This window comes from Drosophila ananassae, chromosome 2L (assembly GCF_017639315.1).
Source record: "Drosophila ananassae strain 14024-0371.13 chromosome 2L, ASM1763931v2, whole genome shotgun sequence".
Taxonomy (NCBI): domain Eukaryota; kingdom Metazoa; phylum Arthropoda; class Insecta; order Diptera; family Drosophilidae; genus Drosophila; species Drosophila ananassae.
The window spans coordinates 19,543,097-19,560,426 of NC_057927.1; positions in this window are offsets into that span (position 1 = coordinate 19,543,097).

Genomic DNA, 17,330 nt, shown 5'->3' on the forward strand with positions numbered 1-17,330 from the left:
TGCCGATTATTATATGAGAATTTTTGTATGTTTTTGGTGCTGGTTTTTCTGTCATGTCACAAAGTGGAAAAGAACGGGGAGGTGGGACTGGAATTGGCCGACTGGGGCGGGCGTGGAAACATGTACAACTTAATTGCAGTTTTACATGCTGCAGCTCTGAGAACGGCAACAGATGGCCGGCCGGTCGGTTGGTCGACTCTCCTGCACGCCCACGAATCATTTTAAAAATGCTGTAAATATTTATGCTCCCCCATCGAGTGAGTGTGTTTGTAAGCACGAGGACACCTGCACATCATACGCCCTCTGCAACGCCTTCCCTTTGTGGTCATATACGCGACCATTTAAGCGTTGGCAATATTTCACGAGTGGAGCTTTCAGATTGTAAATGCAAATTTTGCATTTAGCGATTTTCAGTTTTTTGTGCTTTTTATGAGTGATTTAATTCGCTTTGTGGTGCTTAAATTTTTCAATCTGTCCCCGTGTGTATTTTAGGGCTGACCCGGCCCAAGCAGGGCCGTCCTGGCGTGGCCTGGCCTGGTTTCGCTGTTCGACCGACACTGTTAGCCAACACGGTCGGATGGTCAGGAACAGAAGAAGAGTCCTCGGCCCGGGCCACAATGGGCATCGCATGTAGACATAAAACGCCGAAAAGTTGTTAACAATAAGCGGGCGTTTTTGGGTGGGCGACTCCGTCGGACAAAGGCCAAAAATAGCTGCAGCTGCCACGGCGAAAAAGGGGCGTGCGAGGTCAGGGCCAACGTGATCAAAATTTAGAAAACAAACACCGGACTCGCTGGCTGTGGCGGAATGTGTGCCAAAGTAATGGGTGTATTCGAGTGCCGGAGTGTGGGACTGACTGCCAAATGGCCAATAGTCGGATCGTATTGTTGTTGCTGACTTGGCCGAGTAGCTTGCCATGAATATTTTTGCGTCAAACACAAAAACTTCAGCAACGACAACTGGGTGAAATGGGATTGCACAGGACAAAAAATGGAATCTTAATTCTTTTGTCCACATGGCTTATTGGCTATGAAACAAAAACTATTTTATTTTATATTATATCTCTATTGACAATAAAATATGATAAACCTCTTAATTTTATGTTTAATTTAGAGATATAGGTCTTAAAAATTGTTATTTCCAAGCTAATATGTCCACTTTTTTCACACCACATGTTGGAAAAATATTGTTTTAATCTTTTCAGGACCTGTCATGAATAAAGATATATTTTTCTTGGCTTGGGTTTTTGGGGTATTGCCCCTTTGCCTTCGGAATTTGCCCCAGCTTTTTGGTTAAAAAAAAAAGAGGAAAGAAACACAATGCGTGTGCAGCACTTTGCCTGGATGCGACACACCACAAAAGGATTGCTCGTGTCTTATTTTTCCCCAGTTTGCTGGCTGATGCTCTCTTTTCGGCTCCTCCGGCTTCCCCTGTTGCCGCCCTCTAGTTGGTTTGATCTACTGCGGCTTTTTGGGGGTGTCGGATCTGGGGGTAGAGGGTAGAGGATACAGGATGTAGGGCCAAAGGATAAGGGATAAGGGGTAACTGCTGGAGTTGGGTTGCCAAAAATTCCCCGGGCTACTGGTTGTTGTCTGCTGTCTTTGCTGTTGCTTTTGCCGCTGGCATGGCACGCAACATATTTATGGCCAGTGGGTCAGTCCCTGACAACAAAAACAATAGCAAAAACAACACTAGCAAGGACTACAACTACAATACAATAGCTATAGCAATAGCAAGAGGCTCGGCACAGTCAAGCCTGTGAGGAAGATTTGTAGCTGCAGCAGCGAAATTTGAAATTGAAAAATAGTTTGACTTTTATGAGCGGCGACCGACAAACGGCAGCAAACGAGTCCCGCAAACAACATTTGCCCAGTGCATGTTGTGGTCAGTTTAATGCGGACTCGTCTTTCTTCTACTTTCTCTCTCTTTCGTTTCTTGCATGGGCGAGGGCGTGTGCGTGAGTGGCGTGCACAAAAAGCATTGCCTATTTTTGAGCGCCGGTCCGTACTAATTCTTCAAAATGAAAAGCTCTAAATAAACAGTCCTGCACCACCTGCCGTGAGGCATTCACTCGTCAACTATGTTCCTGTCGTCCACTTGTCCCAGGATTTCAGCTTGTTTAGATACCCTGTGGGAATGTAAATCTCTCTGCACTTTTGTTGACCCAGTGCCGTAGTTAGGCCAAGTTAGCTTTTCTTACTTTGAAGTTTTTTCTTCACCAAGTTACTTATTAATTTCACAAGACAACATAGACTTTGTTTATCTTCACTGATGAAAAGTTTTTAATTTTAAAATTTTGGCAATCGGATAAGTATGCGTTATTTTTCCCGGTTATACAAAAACTTTCAGCTTCATAAATATGTGTTGAAGTTGTACCTACAGGCTGCCAGTCAATTCCCACAGTGAAAATGATGGGCGCACTTGCCACGCCTTGCTTTCAGAGCAGCGTGTTCCACTTTTCACTTAATCAAAAAAGGGAAATCGGGCTAAGTTAAATCATAAAAAATGCGGAGCTTGTTTGCGAAATAAAAAATAGAGTACCAACGCAATGCGATGTAATCCGGCGAGAAAATGAAGTGATGAACCGGAGCATGTACCCTTTATTAAAATAGGATAACTGAAAACCCCACTTAACCCACTTGACAGTTATAATAATTCATAAATCACCTTGGATATATTGTGTTTATTTTTTTCCGACTGAAGGGAAACCCATATTCCCACTCGAGACCGGCTTAGGGGGTATGGCGGAATCTCACTGACTTTTGCAATTAATTAGCAACCAAATTCAAACAAACTCGAAAAACTTTAAACTTGCAACGAGCGCGTTGATTTTGCGCAACCAACTTTTGTTGTTTGCAGTGGCATATAGTACATATATATGTATATAAAGTTTATTATGACATGCATATATACACGCTATATATTTCAGCAAGCAGTATAAATATTTTATGGCAGATTTCGCGCCCACTGCCACCGTAGCAGGACCTACTCCTGTTCCTGTTCCTGTCCCTGCCCGTGGTCTTTGCCACGGAATGCTGCATACTTTCCGGCGCTGCGGCGGCTTCTGCGGCTGCCGCTGGCTTCCGGGAGTTGCGCTACAGACGAGTAATTATGTTCCACTAGCTTAAGCGCAGTGCAGCGCTGCACCGAGCCCCCCATCTCCCAGTAACCCACCACCCCCAGGCAGCCATAAACCACCCACACACACACTCCGATAGAGCGAGCTCTGCCAAAGTAATTAAAATGCTTGGCCCATTAAAAATTTTACTCCACGGAGCTGAACTCGAAAGTTGAGCCTCTGACTGGCAGCTCGAATTAAACAAAGCAATACAAAACAACTTTAGACGTCTGCGCAATGGCATACATTTGGCTTTAATTAGCTGCCACGCCCACGAGGCCAACTCAGCCAACTCAGCCTCCTCAGGCCTGTTGGCCCTTCGTTTTTTGCCCTCTGGTCTCTGCAGTTGTCAAATGTGCAAAGTTTTTCCAGCTGCAGAGCGCAAATAAATAAAGTAAGCCAAGTGTTGGCCCTTATTTCCGATCTACTTTAACGGTCCACTTAACTGGTCAGTCAGGCTTTTAAATGGCTTATAGCACTGCCAAAGACACTGCCAATATTTCAGGAATTATTGCTGATTTATGAAAATTTTCGAGAATCGCTGGCAAGTTTCTTTCGATTCGGATTCACAATTTTTTATGTTTAGCTTCGGGGCAAATCTATTTTTCATGTTGAAGACTTTCAATGCCACTAAAGTGCAAAGTAAAGTAAGGAAATATGTGGCAAGAAGAGAGAAATGGAAGGGAATAGAATGGGGAAAGGGAACTGAGCTGAGCGGAAGATGTCGAGAAAAACCAAATAAGTGGAAAACGAAAGAGGGACGAATGCAGAGTGGCAACTAAAGCTCGGCACAAAAAACTTTGTATTTCAATCTGTGCAAGAAAGTTTCGCAGCCAGAGCCAGAGCCGGAGCTAGAGCCAGAGATCCTGAGCACGGCAAAAGATTGAATGAGTGTTAATCAATGGTAATGCGTGCTGGCAGCTCCTCCGCCTCCACTTGCCACCCACAGTGTTTGCCCTTGGCAAAAAAGGTAAGCTGTGCACCGAAAGAGAAAGAAAACTCCAATTTGCAATCAAAAATTTTTCTCAGCAATGTAAAAAAAATGTAAAGTGTTTGGAATGGGGCCACCTTATGATGGTGTTCACTTCAGCAGTATTTTTCTTCTTATTCTGACTGTCCGCAGGCTCATGTCCTTCTCCAATTCATTTTTTTTACGCCGGCTGGTTTTGGCTGGAGGAAGCTCTCCTTTAATTACTGCCGTATGGAATTTGCATCCTTTTCGAATGGGATTGGCGATGCCAATTATGCCAGATGATATGCTTACATCCCGTATCACATGTCCCCAGCACGCTGGCTGCCTGCTGCCGCTGCCCACTTTCCCACCCATTCATCATAATAAAGAGCACCAAAGAGACTCATTTCGGCTGACTTTGGGTTGGCCGATGATTTTCGATCCTGCCGGGCTCAGGACTGGAACGATTGTGGTGCCATAAATTGCAAACGGAGACGATGGGGACTCCGCAACACCAACACCAGAGATGGCACATCCTCTTTACTTTTCAGGCTAAAATTGAATTTATTTTATATTTCAACTTTAAAAGAATTGAGAGTAGTTTTGATTTTAGACAAAAGCTTCTGCAATAAATAACATGCTTATTATAATGCTGGAATAGCTCTTCAAATAATTTTCATCTTTATAAACTGAAGTTAAGTTTTGTTTCAAAACATTAGGTTAATCAAAACATTAAGTATTTTTTTAGATATCTTATATCCTTTAAGAGAGACTTGTTCTTTTTTCACAGCCAGGTTCTCAAAGCCAACTGTCATCAATGCCTGACAGCACTGATTTCCACACCAATGGTATTGCAGTCCCCTCGATTTACTGCGGGTTTCGGTTTCACGTCCAACGGGCATCCCGCTCGCTCCATCCACTCTCGGATAGCGCCTTATTGAAATGGGACACCATTTGTGTTCAATTAGGCTATGCTAATTTGCTGCAACTATCAGCGAGCAGACGGCCAAGACTCTCGGATTGCAAAGCATTTTTAAAGCGGTTTAAAGAGTTGTGCGTCTTTGGTTTTTATTACGCTCCAAATGGTAGGCAACCACTTTTGCGGTTATTTGATTTAGAATTTTAATGAAAATATTTCACAGCTGACATATTAGTAAATAAATGATTCGCTCCACTGACCAGTGTGCGCATTGCCAGGGTGATTGATTGTCCTGCGTGACCCAAAAAAAAATAAAAAAAATATATAATAAAAGAGGACAACAATTTCAATTGCGATTATTTGCCTTTCGGGACCAACTAAAATTTTCAATAAATTGCTAAATTTTATTCGTTTGCATCTCATTTTGTTTATTTTGCAATGGACGTGTTTCAACTGCCCAATGATGTAACACTCCTTGCCACATCCACTGGCAATCATGTAAATATTATTTTTCATCAACAGAATTAAAATTGAATTTGTTTCCTCGCTTCCACATACATGTGTATATTTGTGTTTTTTCACCACACTTGCATACACGAACCATATATTTTTTTTAGAAACGTGACATTGTGGTCTGAAATTGAATAACCACCGATATATGCGAATGGGTAAAACGATAATCCAGTAGCCGGCAACCAACTAATTATTAAAATTTGCACAGATTTTTGCATTTTACATAAATTTTTCGTTGGGCTGTCAATCAAACATTGTGCATCCGCCCTGTGGGCCATGGGACGATGTGGGAAACGAATCGTAATCGCTTGCATGCGCCTGATTGCATTTTCTCCTTAAATTCATTACCAACACCCTGATGCGTTTACCGTCGATAAATTTGATGACACGGATATCAGCGTCGATGCGGATGCTGGTGACGACTTCGATTCACTTTTAATTGCATTAATATTGTGGCTGGGGCAAGGACCTTCATCTGCGAGGTCTTCATATCCTTGCCTCGCTGGCTGCGCAATTTAATTTGTCCACCCACCCAGGCGATGTTGCCAGGATAAACTGAGAAATTCGAGATTCGGATGGCGGAGGAGACACCCCCAGCCGAGAATGCCAGCCGAAAATTCTTAATATCAATTTCAATTTTAAATTTTGGTGCAAGAGTCTTCGGATTTTGTCAGGATTTTCGGTTCGAATTTCGTTAATGGAAGGCATTGAGCCTGCTCGCAGATTTGGCAACAACTTCGGAGAGTTAAATTCTGAGCCTCTTGACGACAATTTTAATTAGGAAAACCTGGCTCAGATCATTTCCTTCCAGAAAGATGAGAGCTCTTAAAAGTTTCATTCATGTTTTGGCAATTCTTTCGTTTTCGTGACCATGAAGCTCTTAAGGTTACTCAAAGTATCCACCCACACTGATTTCGTTGCCCTTTTGTCGCCATTAGGGCCACCACTCAATATTCAATTTCAGGCCAAAAACACTTTAATGCGCGAACGTGGTCACAGTGCCTGAGTGCTGTTTTCCTTTATATGCAAAGGCGCAAAAGAAAATGGAAAGCCAGCCAGTGTGGAAGGGAAAGGAAAAGCCGGGAAAAGAGCTTTTCTACTCCGTCCGCTCCGCCCACTTTGGCGATTTGGTCGCTTCATAACCGTTTGGATGTGGCGTCGTTGAGCCCCATCCCCGGCATTTTGTCTCATTTTTGGCAATTTTTAAGCAATTCAATTTAATTTTATTAGTTTTGGCAAAACTCAAACAACTGGGACAACAATAACAAGGTGACCCCGCCCAGGCCATTCCCTCCCCCGACACTAGATGACTCTATTGCCTCCCCTTTCGGGTTGACCCCATAAAACCTGTATCTATTAGATAGAGATACACAGATACAGTGATACCGATTCAGATACATATTTATATGGCATTTGTTATGCTTCTCATTGGCTCGGTCTATTTTTGAGATTTTTATTTGTCTCGTCCTGCTCCTTGTCGTCGTCCTGTCTCGTCTCGTCCGCCACATAAGTTTTAAGTCATAAAAAGTCCATAAAATGCATTCTCAACTTTTTTCCCCTCATGTTCCGGCCTGGCTTTTGCTGCTTGTTTGTTTGTTTGTTGTTTGCCTTTGAATTCCCCTGACTTGGCTTAGTACGAAGTGATTTTGTGTCCTGACTGGGCACTGATATTTGATTTTATTGTTACGATTGACGAAAATGATGTGCCAAATGTGTGTCCCTTGGGTCTGTATCGTTGTGTCCAGTAGTCTATTGAATTATGGTCGAAAGTTCGCCACTTAAGCGTCAATTACTTTTACGGCTTAATTATGCGAATGTGAAAGGCGACCCGCATTTGCTACTCTATTCAAAAATGCTCGGATGCCATGTAAAGGGCTCATAAAAATCGGATCAAATTAGGCGGCGGAATATTTTCCATAGGGTCCATGTCCGCCAGATATGCGTGAGGGCGACGCATTAAAAACAATTTCAAACTCTGGCACAATATGAAAGTTGGCTTTGAATGCACCAACTAGAATTCAATTAATTAATTGCATTTAAACGTTGGCAGAACAGAGGAAAATGCTCTGTAGATTTTCCCTCCATTTCCGGCTATTATATATGAACGGAGAGAGCGAACAACGAACAACGAACGACGAACGACATGGGAAAAGTTGGGCTCGGGCTGGCAAACATTTTTAACTTCCGCACGAAATCACGTACAAGTTGCCTTGAATGCGCTTTTCTTGTGTGTAATCCCCGGCTTTTAGAGTCCTACCAAGTACACATACGTATGTATGGGCCATTGTTTCTGTGTTTTTATATTTCTGTGTTTATTTTTCCTGTGCGTATTGATTTCAGGGCAAAAACTTTGCGTTAGGCTCAATGGCAGCCGCCTGTTACTAATTCAATTGGGGATTTGCAGAAAGGAGCCGGGATTAGAATGGAGCAATTAGCTAGATAAAAACGATTCAATTAAAACGCAACAATTGAGGTGAACAGCAAATAAAACAGAGTGCCAGTTAGCACTGGCATAGCACTGCTATGAATAAAAAATTCTGTCGAAACAGCGGGCGATCTGTGAACAGCGGCTAAAGAGCTCACAATGAACCTGACTTTGCTGGCCCAGACGAATCAGAGACGATGGGTCCTAGAGGCTGGGGGCTGAGAGCTGGGAGCTGGGATTGCCGCATTTCATTTCGCAATAAACTGGACTTTACTCAAAATAAACGAGCCAGCCTGCGAACGCAATAAAAATGTGAAAAAAGAAATAGAGCCACCGGCATCGTACCGCACTGAGCAGAACAGAAAGCAAAACCAACAAAAAGAAACAACGCATCGAATGGAATCGAATCGAATCGAATGAAACGAAACCAAACGAAACCAAACCGCCAAGCCAAATCAATGCCCACAAATGGCACCAAACAACATGGGTCTGGTGTATGATTGTGTGTACAATGAATGAAGAGAATTTCCTAGAGTGTTCTTTGATTTCGGGAACCCAGTAATACCCTTATTACCCTCTCTATAAAAAAATGGAAAAATTTTACAAGATATGTATGTTTTAATGGAAATATTTAAAAAGAAAAGTTCGAATTCAATGCTGCACCATAGAATTATTTTTCACAAAAAAATAAAGAAATATTTTTTGGCACATGCTATAGAAATTTTCCAAAGTCCGGCTACCCAGTACCCATAGTATTGGCAATCGGATTGAAAGGACGGCGGGGCATGCAGCATGCAGGTTCGTAAATTCAGAGATAAACATAAATCGAGCGTAATTCGGGCATAAAGCGCTACTGCAGCTGTCCAGCACCGTCCTGCGACCCCAAGCCAGCTGTCCACACAAACAGACCCGGGCACAATCGAATGGACAGAAGGACGCTTGCACAGATCGATTAAAAATTGAATAGCAGGCATCAGGACCTCCGAATCTCCAGCCAATTCAACCCTCAGAGCTGACTGAAAAGAGAGGATGTGGCTTTCTTTGATGATTACCAAAAACAGATAGCCAAAGTTAATGGAAATCGTCATCTATAAAATTTATGTTATTTTATTGTTTAAGTATTTTTATTGAATTTCTTTAAATATCTAGAAAGTGGCAAAGATGGTCAGCACTATTGAATGATGCTGGTACCCAAGGGAAACGACCTGGCCGTGCCCGACTGACTCAACCTAAAAGTCAAAGGGAAATACTATGTGTACGGTCATGGTTTCGGGCCGTACTCGAGTCGTGACCAACAGGTGTTCGATGTGACCCCTTGGCCTCTGAGCCCTGGAGGCGAACCCCCTTTAAGGCGGTCCAATTCCGCAATCCGCTTAAATTGATTGTGCTCCCTTTTGTCCCGGAGATGTTTCCTGGGCTCTATAGTCATGGCCACGCACTTGAAGCCTCTATAAAGCCGGGCGGAATCCTTACTGATGACGTACCCCCACGCCCCATCACCCCATCATCAGGGACTGCAACGAGTGTTTGGGGAATGTGTTAATTACAAATTCTTGAAATGGTTTTCTACGTAAACTCGTGATGGGCAAGTCATGTGTGCATGTCTTGCATTTTCCCAGCGTTGTATGTAAATATGAAGTTTTAAAATGAAAATATTCGGAGGCACAGAAATATTTAGGACAAATTTTCAGATGCTTATTATTCTATCTTGCAGAAGTTTTTAAAAATAAAATTGTATTCCTTTCTTTAAAATATTCAATGTTGTGGTAAACTCTTCAAGTTCAGACATATTTCTGCTGTCAATAAATATTCCTTTTTGCAGCATTTCCGCTGCACAAGCGGAAAGGATAAACCAGAGCCCATCCCAGACCGGACTCCGGATCCCTTTTACGGAAACTAGCCTGCAGTGGACAGATTTTAAATAACAGCCGCAACACGCCACCCCCAGGCGACCGGATCCGGAATAGAAGACCTCGATTGGGAATCCCACTGTTGGAGGAACGCACCTGCCGCCACTGGCATTGCCCGGTCAGTTACTTTGCCGCGTGCCAGCTGGTGCATTTTGGGTAATTAATGGGACAGTGATTATACTGAACAACAGGCAAAACGATTAGTAGGGGCGCATACGCATAATGCATGTCCTTGAAACAGGATCGAAGCGCAAACATTGCATTATCGCCAGTAGCAAATATTGCAATTAATATTGAGCCGCGCAGTTGCTTCTCCGGCATCCGGTATGTGTATCTGCGAGTGTGCCAGTATCTGTATCTGTTACTGGGCCCTAGGGGTTGCGCTTTGTTTTGTTCCATTTTATGACCCGGGTGCACGCAGGGCCAGCTGTCGCTTCACCCCCTCCAGTCCTAGCCCATCACATCCCACTAGCAAGCTCGCGGCCTCCTCTGGCTTACTGCATTTATGAGTTATTTGGAAGGACGATAACAAATGTCCAGATCGCTGACGGTTCTCGTTGGCTGCATTTTGTGACAGGAGTCCGTAAAATTGTTTTGGGTCCTTGCTAATTTATCTACAGCATTTGCCTAATTTATGTTATTGCCGAGTTGTTTGCTCGCCCCTAAATCATATTGACGAATGGAAGGACACGCGGTCGTCCTTAAAGCCTTGCCTGACAATTAAAACCGGCCTGGTATCAGGATGCCAGGGTATCTCGATGTCAGGGGGTCCTGGTCCTGGTCCTGGTTTGTGGAATGGAATGATATTGCACGGAGTGGGCTAAAAAGGAAAAAAAACGGTGAACTGGGAATAAATAAAATTAACTACGAGTTGCGGTTACACATTCCAATTTGCTGTTGTTGCATTTTATGCGGCTGTGAAAGAGGCGGCTATGAAAATAAAGTGGCCGCCCTGAAAACCCGCAACTGAGCCGCCAGACCCCCTGATTGTCCTTCCCCATCGCGACGTCGGCGGTCCATTCACTGCACAAAAACAAAATTGAGAACAAGTAAGAGTTTTAAGGTTGAATTTACAGACTAGGGGCTACTTAGTAAATAGTTACTGCCTTTAGTTTGTCCAAAAAAATACAGGATTGTATATTGAAAAAAACAAACTTTAATCCCTCAACTAAAACTACAATTTCTCTGTAAATTTCCATAAATAAAAATACATATTTCTATTGGCAATCATATGTATATATCAATGGAGTATCTAAAACTGTATCCATAAATTACCTCAAAATACAATACACCTTGATAAACTGCATCTAAAGGGTATCCTGAATAAAAATCGAGAAAAATAAAACCGGTGAAGCAAAAATGTAAAAAAGGAACTGGAGAAAATTCCAACAAATACAATGCGCAATTGCAAAAGCGTTAAAAAGAGCAACAATGTTTGGGCCCATGGAGGAGGAGAAAGATACTGCGGGTCGGACCCGGACTGGGTGGAAAGTATCGGCGGCGTTGGGGAAGCCCAAAGGGCATAAAAGCGTGTGCGTGTCTATATGTATAGGTGCTTGTATAGGTGATGCAACTGAACCTCCCAAAACCCACCTTTCGCTGCTCGTGTCTTTGTTACCTCTCACAATAGTTTGCGTTTTAAACAAATGGAAAGCGTAGCCAAAAATAAAAGCCGAAACAATTTTATTGAAGATTGCGATGTGCTCACACACAGAGACATACTTTCCCCACACACACACACTGACACACACTGGCACACACACATCCGAATGGTTGCAAACACACGCATACAAAATTGCCAGGCTGCCGGGAAGAGGTACGCAAAAATGTTGCCAATCGAAATTCCCTGCCTGGGAAATACCCCGCTTCTCGACCCACTCCACCGCCCACCTTGCAGGTAGGTTGCATGGCAGGATATCCAAGGGAAGGGCGAGGAGGGAGTAGCATTTGGTCCTCCAGTAGAATAGAAAGCACAAGCCCGGCACACCAGCAAACAGGCGCTTGTGCTTTGTACACGAATTAAGTCCACTCACTTCAAAATGTTTGAAACATTTCGTCGTAATAAAGTGCGTTTTGCCAGCTATGGCAGCTTTAGTTTTTTTTCACCACTTCGCCCCTCCGCCCACTATCTGTGTGTGAGCTTGTATATATAAACTGATAAACTGATATATAGTTTTCGCTATTTTTTTCACTGGACGTTTTTTAGAGGAGAGCTCTGTACCGAGTGTATAGTTGATTTTGTTGTTGTTTGCGCTGACAGTGTTTGAGTTATTTCAGCAGTTTCGCTGAGTTGCCAGCATCCGCAAATTGTTGTGGCACGGGCATCAAATTTATCTGCAGACAGCAGTTCCCGGACCTCAGCTCGGCAGAGTCAGTAGATTAAATTAAATTACAGCTTAATTTTTGTAATTTGTTACAAAACTCCAGATATTATCTTCTCTAATCTTTGTTTATTTAGTTGAATGCAACCTATTCTTCTGATTAAATGTTATAATCCTTTTTTGAGGATCCTTGCTCGGCTTTACTTTCCTGAAACTTTACAGCAAACTTTTATTTATGGCCAATGCATGAAAAAATTTTCCGGGATGGGGGAAACTTCCTTGGAAAGCAAATGTTTCGAGGGCGTGGCCTGTAAGTTGGCCAAGATCAACAAGCCGTGTCAGATAAGATCCGAGTGGTCATTAGTGTCCTGCAAACAACTGGCGGGCCTGAAGAAAAAATAACAAACAAAGGCAGGGGCAACAAAAAACAAACCACTTGACCATAAACAAACTTCACACCTCGCATTGTACACTTTCGGGGAGAGAGAGTCCTGAAGTGGCCTGGAAATAAACACTGGAAAATGCTGGCAGGGAAGGGTCGCAGGCGCACTCGCACTCGCGCCGTGCCACAGCCATTATTGTTGGGCTTGACAAAGGCGCAGGATACGGCAGGATATCAGGGAGCGAGCCACTGAGAGATATGTAGGTACAACCGCCGAGCGGCACTAATGGAGGCAAGGGTGGCAAAAGGGTCACTTTCTGAGGTCAGTTTCCATTTGGAGTGGCTGGCTATTAGCCAGCTGATGTGGACGTCTAACTCCGCTGTGCCTAAGCTGATCAATTATCGGTAATTAGCCGTGCGTTTTCAATTAGCCAACTGCAAGGCGAGCATTTTGCGGCTAATGAGCATAGCGCATACACAAGCTGGCTGCCAGTCGCCCTTTTGAAAAGTGTGAAATTGTCAGGGAAAGGTCGCTCAATTGGCAGTGACATTTATAATTACGAGGAGCGGCACAAAGGACGAATTCAGCCGAACAATAACACTCAGACGCACTCAGTGGCAGCTACAGAGTCCAGACGCCGCCCGCTAACATCCACAGACCCGGGACACACTTGATGAGCTCGATTTGCACAGACCCATCAATGGGAGCCAATGGGAGCCGAAAAGACTTGAATTTTAATAAACAAATGGCATGTTTGTGACATGCCAAGCTGCCAGGATCCCAGACTGCAAGGCTGTAAACAAAATGGGTTCGACCAATGGGTGTGGCTAATTAGGAGCACATTGAAAAAATTATAAAATCAATATTTTATGGGCTTTAATGCTTGGCGTAATTTATTCAGACTATTTTTTAAGGTCTATACTATTTTTTATGTATTAAGACTATTTATTTCAGAAACTCTAAATGATATATAATTTTTATGATTAAAGATATAATTAAAGGCCAGTATCACGCTACAAATCATTCTGTATTATGACTTTAATTACGAAAAAAGTTAATAAACAACAATTCTTGGACAAAACAGCCGTAAATAGAGGCGTGTCTTCTCTACACCGAAGTAAGGGTATATCGAGTTCATTGATCTCCGCACAATATTTCCGCTTTGTTTCCCTTTTTATAATGTGCAGGCAAATGGTTGCCATATGGTCCGAGAGTGCCTGACAACCTACCTTGTTGTTGCCGGTTGTTGGTTGTTGGTTGTTGGTTGCTGGTTACTCTTGTGTCTGCCTTTGCCACTGCCACTGCCACTGCCATTGCTGCTGCTGCTGAGGTTGTCATTGTTGTCCGCTTTTGACACGTCAACATGACCGCAAATGAGATTCTGTCTACCTAGCACCCTCTCTGTCTCCTCTCTGCGTTTTACTTTCTTGCCTTCGACGCCCACACGCACCTATTGAAGGAAGGACCTGTCCTGTGCCCAGGATAAGCATGGCAGTGGCTGTTGCTGCTGGGGCTCCTGTCAATGACTTTTCATATGGTTCATTTTGCTGACAGTTCATATTACGGATTTTTTCTTTTCCCACACACTAGCACTCCAAGGTGTCTCATCCCGAAGCCTGGAAATTGAATGTTTAGTCCGGCGAGAAGGGCCACGGACTGGGAGGTGGGGACTCATCAATAACTTGCAATTAAGAAGCCCTCATGCGGGGAGGTGTGAACCGTTCCTGGCCGATTAGGAAACGTTCAGAACAAGCAAACAAACACAGTAAACGAGCACCAGCAATTCCATCTCACTTTCTATTCTAACGTTCGGGGGAGATTTGGATCTTAAGCCGACTTTCCCTCACAGCTCCGGACCACAATCCCCCTGCGGCGATGGGTAATTTAGATTTATGCGCCCCTCATCCCTTCTGGCCTTCTGACACTACACAGAGATAAATTACCCATCCCCTATCTAATTTTTGTGATATATTATGAAAAGCTTATCTCCCCAATTGCTTCTTTTTACTGATTATTATCAGTATAACCAGGGAATTAATATATTTATTTTGATACATTTTTTTCTCTGTGTATTATAGTTTATCAAAGCATTCAGTATCGATGTCCGTCCTTAGGAAGTCAAGCCGCATTTCGCGTTGATTATGGTTGATTTATATGACAGACGAGCCTCCGCCGTGAGACTCCTGCATGAGGGTCGATGCTGCGATGCCCCGGGAGATGTGTTAATCCGGCATAGCTAGGACTACAGCTGGGTCTTCGGTGACTTTTGACTTTGGTTCCGTTTTAATTGAGCGCCAAGCCACGGTCGCCTGTAGTAGACGCCCCCATAAATCAAACGGGCAGTGCGTGTGTCCGTCCGCCTGTCCGACTGTCTGTCTGTCAGCCTGTCTGTGAGTTATTCACTCAGCCACAATGTCCAGCTGTCAATCATTTGCGTAGTTTTGGTCCGTAAAAAAGGAAACGACAATTTAACGGCAGCTATCACAGAGCCCTCGTATATTGGCCTTTGGAAAAAAAACTGGGGCAGGGGGCTATTAAAAAGCTACCCTTTTAAGGATCGTCGAGATGGTGAAACTTCATTAGGGCCAGAAGAGGCCAGAAACGGAGTGTTTCGGGGCCAGAACGGCAGTCGCTTTTAATGAGCCTTCAACAGATTTTTACCGGCTAAAGATTGAGGGGGCAGCAGTGGGGGTGGCAAGGATGAGGACGGGGCGGGGGCAGGCACGTGACATGACAGTTGGAGATTTTCTTTATTTCCAGTGTCAAGCTGCGAGAGCCAGCTGGTGATGATATTCGCGATTGGGATTGGGCTGCGGAGACATAGGAAGTTGTTGAAATCTTGTGATGCATTAAAATTTGCAAGTTTTGAGTTGGCTTTTGTCTGTTTCTGTGGGTGAGTGTGTGGTGTGTCTGGTGGTGTGGGTTGGTGTTGAGTGCGTGTGAGTGACAGTTGTGTGTTAGTGGCACGTTTTGCCTGCTTTTGGGAGTACATTCTACTTTCCACCTCCCACAGACACCCACAGACATTTTATGCAAATGTCGCTTTTCTGGGTAGCTGCCTCGCTTTTTAATGAGAACACACACACACACACATAACAAACAGAAGCATAACGGCATATAAGTGCCACAAAGGAGAATATTTTTATTTGTGTGGGTGGGCCCAGCGACTGTAAAACAATTAAAACAAAATAAGGAAAGTCTTTTGCGCTCCACAAAGCAAGTTGCCATTGCTATATCCAGTACAAAGGAAAGTCCTAGAATATCCTGGCTTAGCCAAGAAAAGCAAAAATGATGGGGAAAAAACTGCAATTGGCCTGCATTGCCCGTTGCAACTCCCTTTTTAGGTTAAAAGCCCATTTGCCACTCAATCAGCCGGCATTAAGTATTGTTTTTAAAAGCATTTGCAATGCCCCATTGTCGTTGCATTCGTTATGCCCTTGTTATCCTTGATCCTATTTGTGTTTTTTCCATCCAGCACTCAAGTGGAAGTGGCCATAGTCGCACAATAAGCCATGTGCATAGGTGTGAAGGTTGCCGCTGGCGTGGCAGCAGGCCCAGCAGCAGCAGCAGAGGTAGCAACTGCCGCATGCAGCAAACAGCTTCAGCGCATAAAAGGCTAATGCCCCGAGCTGAACAAAAAGGCCGAGCTGCCGAGTAACGTGTCCTGGGTGACCTGGGTGGCTTTGAAGGTGCAACAGCTTGCAGTGCCATGTGCGACAATCTCTTTCTATTTTGCGTCAGTTAGTGTTGCGAGAACAGCATTGAAATGCAGTTAGCGGGCGAATATTAAATATTCACTTTATTCTGTGTTACGAAATTCAAGGATGTAACCTTTAAAACAGAATAACAAAAGTGGGTCGTTTCAGGCACATCATGAAGGTAAATTGGTTTAGTATACTGGCAATAAACACGTTGAACAAACAAAGGTAAATTAATGGAGCTAGGCCTACACATGTATACACCTACAAAATGTATTTTCTGTGCGAAGGTGGCTTTTGGCCGAAACTCAACTTTTAAAACATTTGTAAGCCTACATTTTAATTATTTCGCGTCGGATCTGGGAAAGGTATGCCATTAAAGAGTCATGTAGCTTCGAATTGCATCAAAATATTGCTAAAGTTGGAAAATAAAAGTTTGGGTCTTTGAAAACTTTCGAAAATCGGGTAAAATTTTAATTGGCCAGGTTTTGATTAAATATAATAGTACGGGAAGATCTAAGATCGGGAAGACACACCATTCATCGATTGAATAAGTATATGCCAAGTTAAGACCAGGGTGGTCATAATGCCACTTTTTGGGGAAGTTTTTAGCCAATATTTCAGTCATTTCGTGTCGGATTTCGGAAGGGAATACCATTTACAAATCATGGAACCAAGTACCGTCGATTGGCATCAAAATATAGTCACAACCGCGAAATAAAATTTTGGCTCGATTTTTGGCCAAAATCATGAGGTTACCCCTTTGAAAAATTTCGAAAATGGGGTCCGATTTTAGGTGGTGAGGTTTTGATTGAAAATGATAGTTCTCGAAGATCCAAGATCGGGAAGGTATAACATTCGCCGATCGGACCATTTTCATGAAAGTTATGGCCTATTTCCTGAAAGAAATCGATGGGGAGGCCATGTTGGCCAAGTTATGATATTTGGGTGGCTAAAATGGAAACTTTTGACACTTTTTAGTCGATATTTAGGCCAATTCGTATCGGTTATGGAAAAGGAATACAATTTATAAATCAGGGAACTGAGTACCTCCGATCTGCATCAAAATATAGGCCCAACCGCAAAATAAA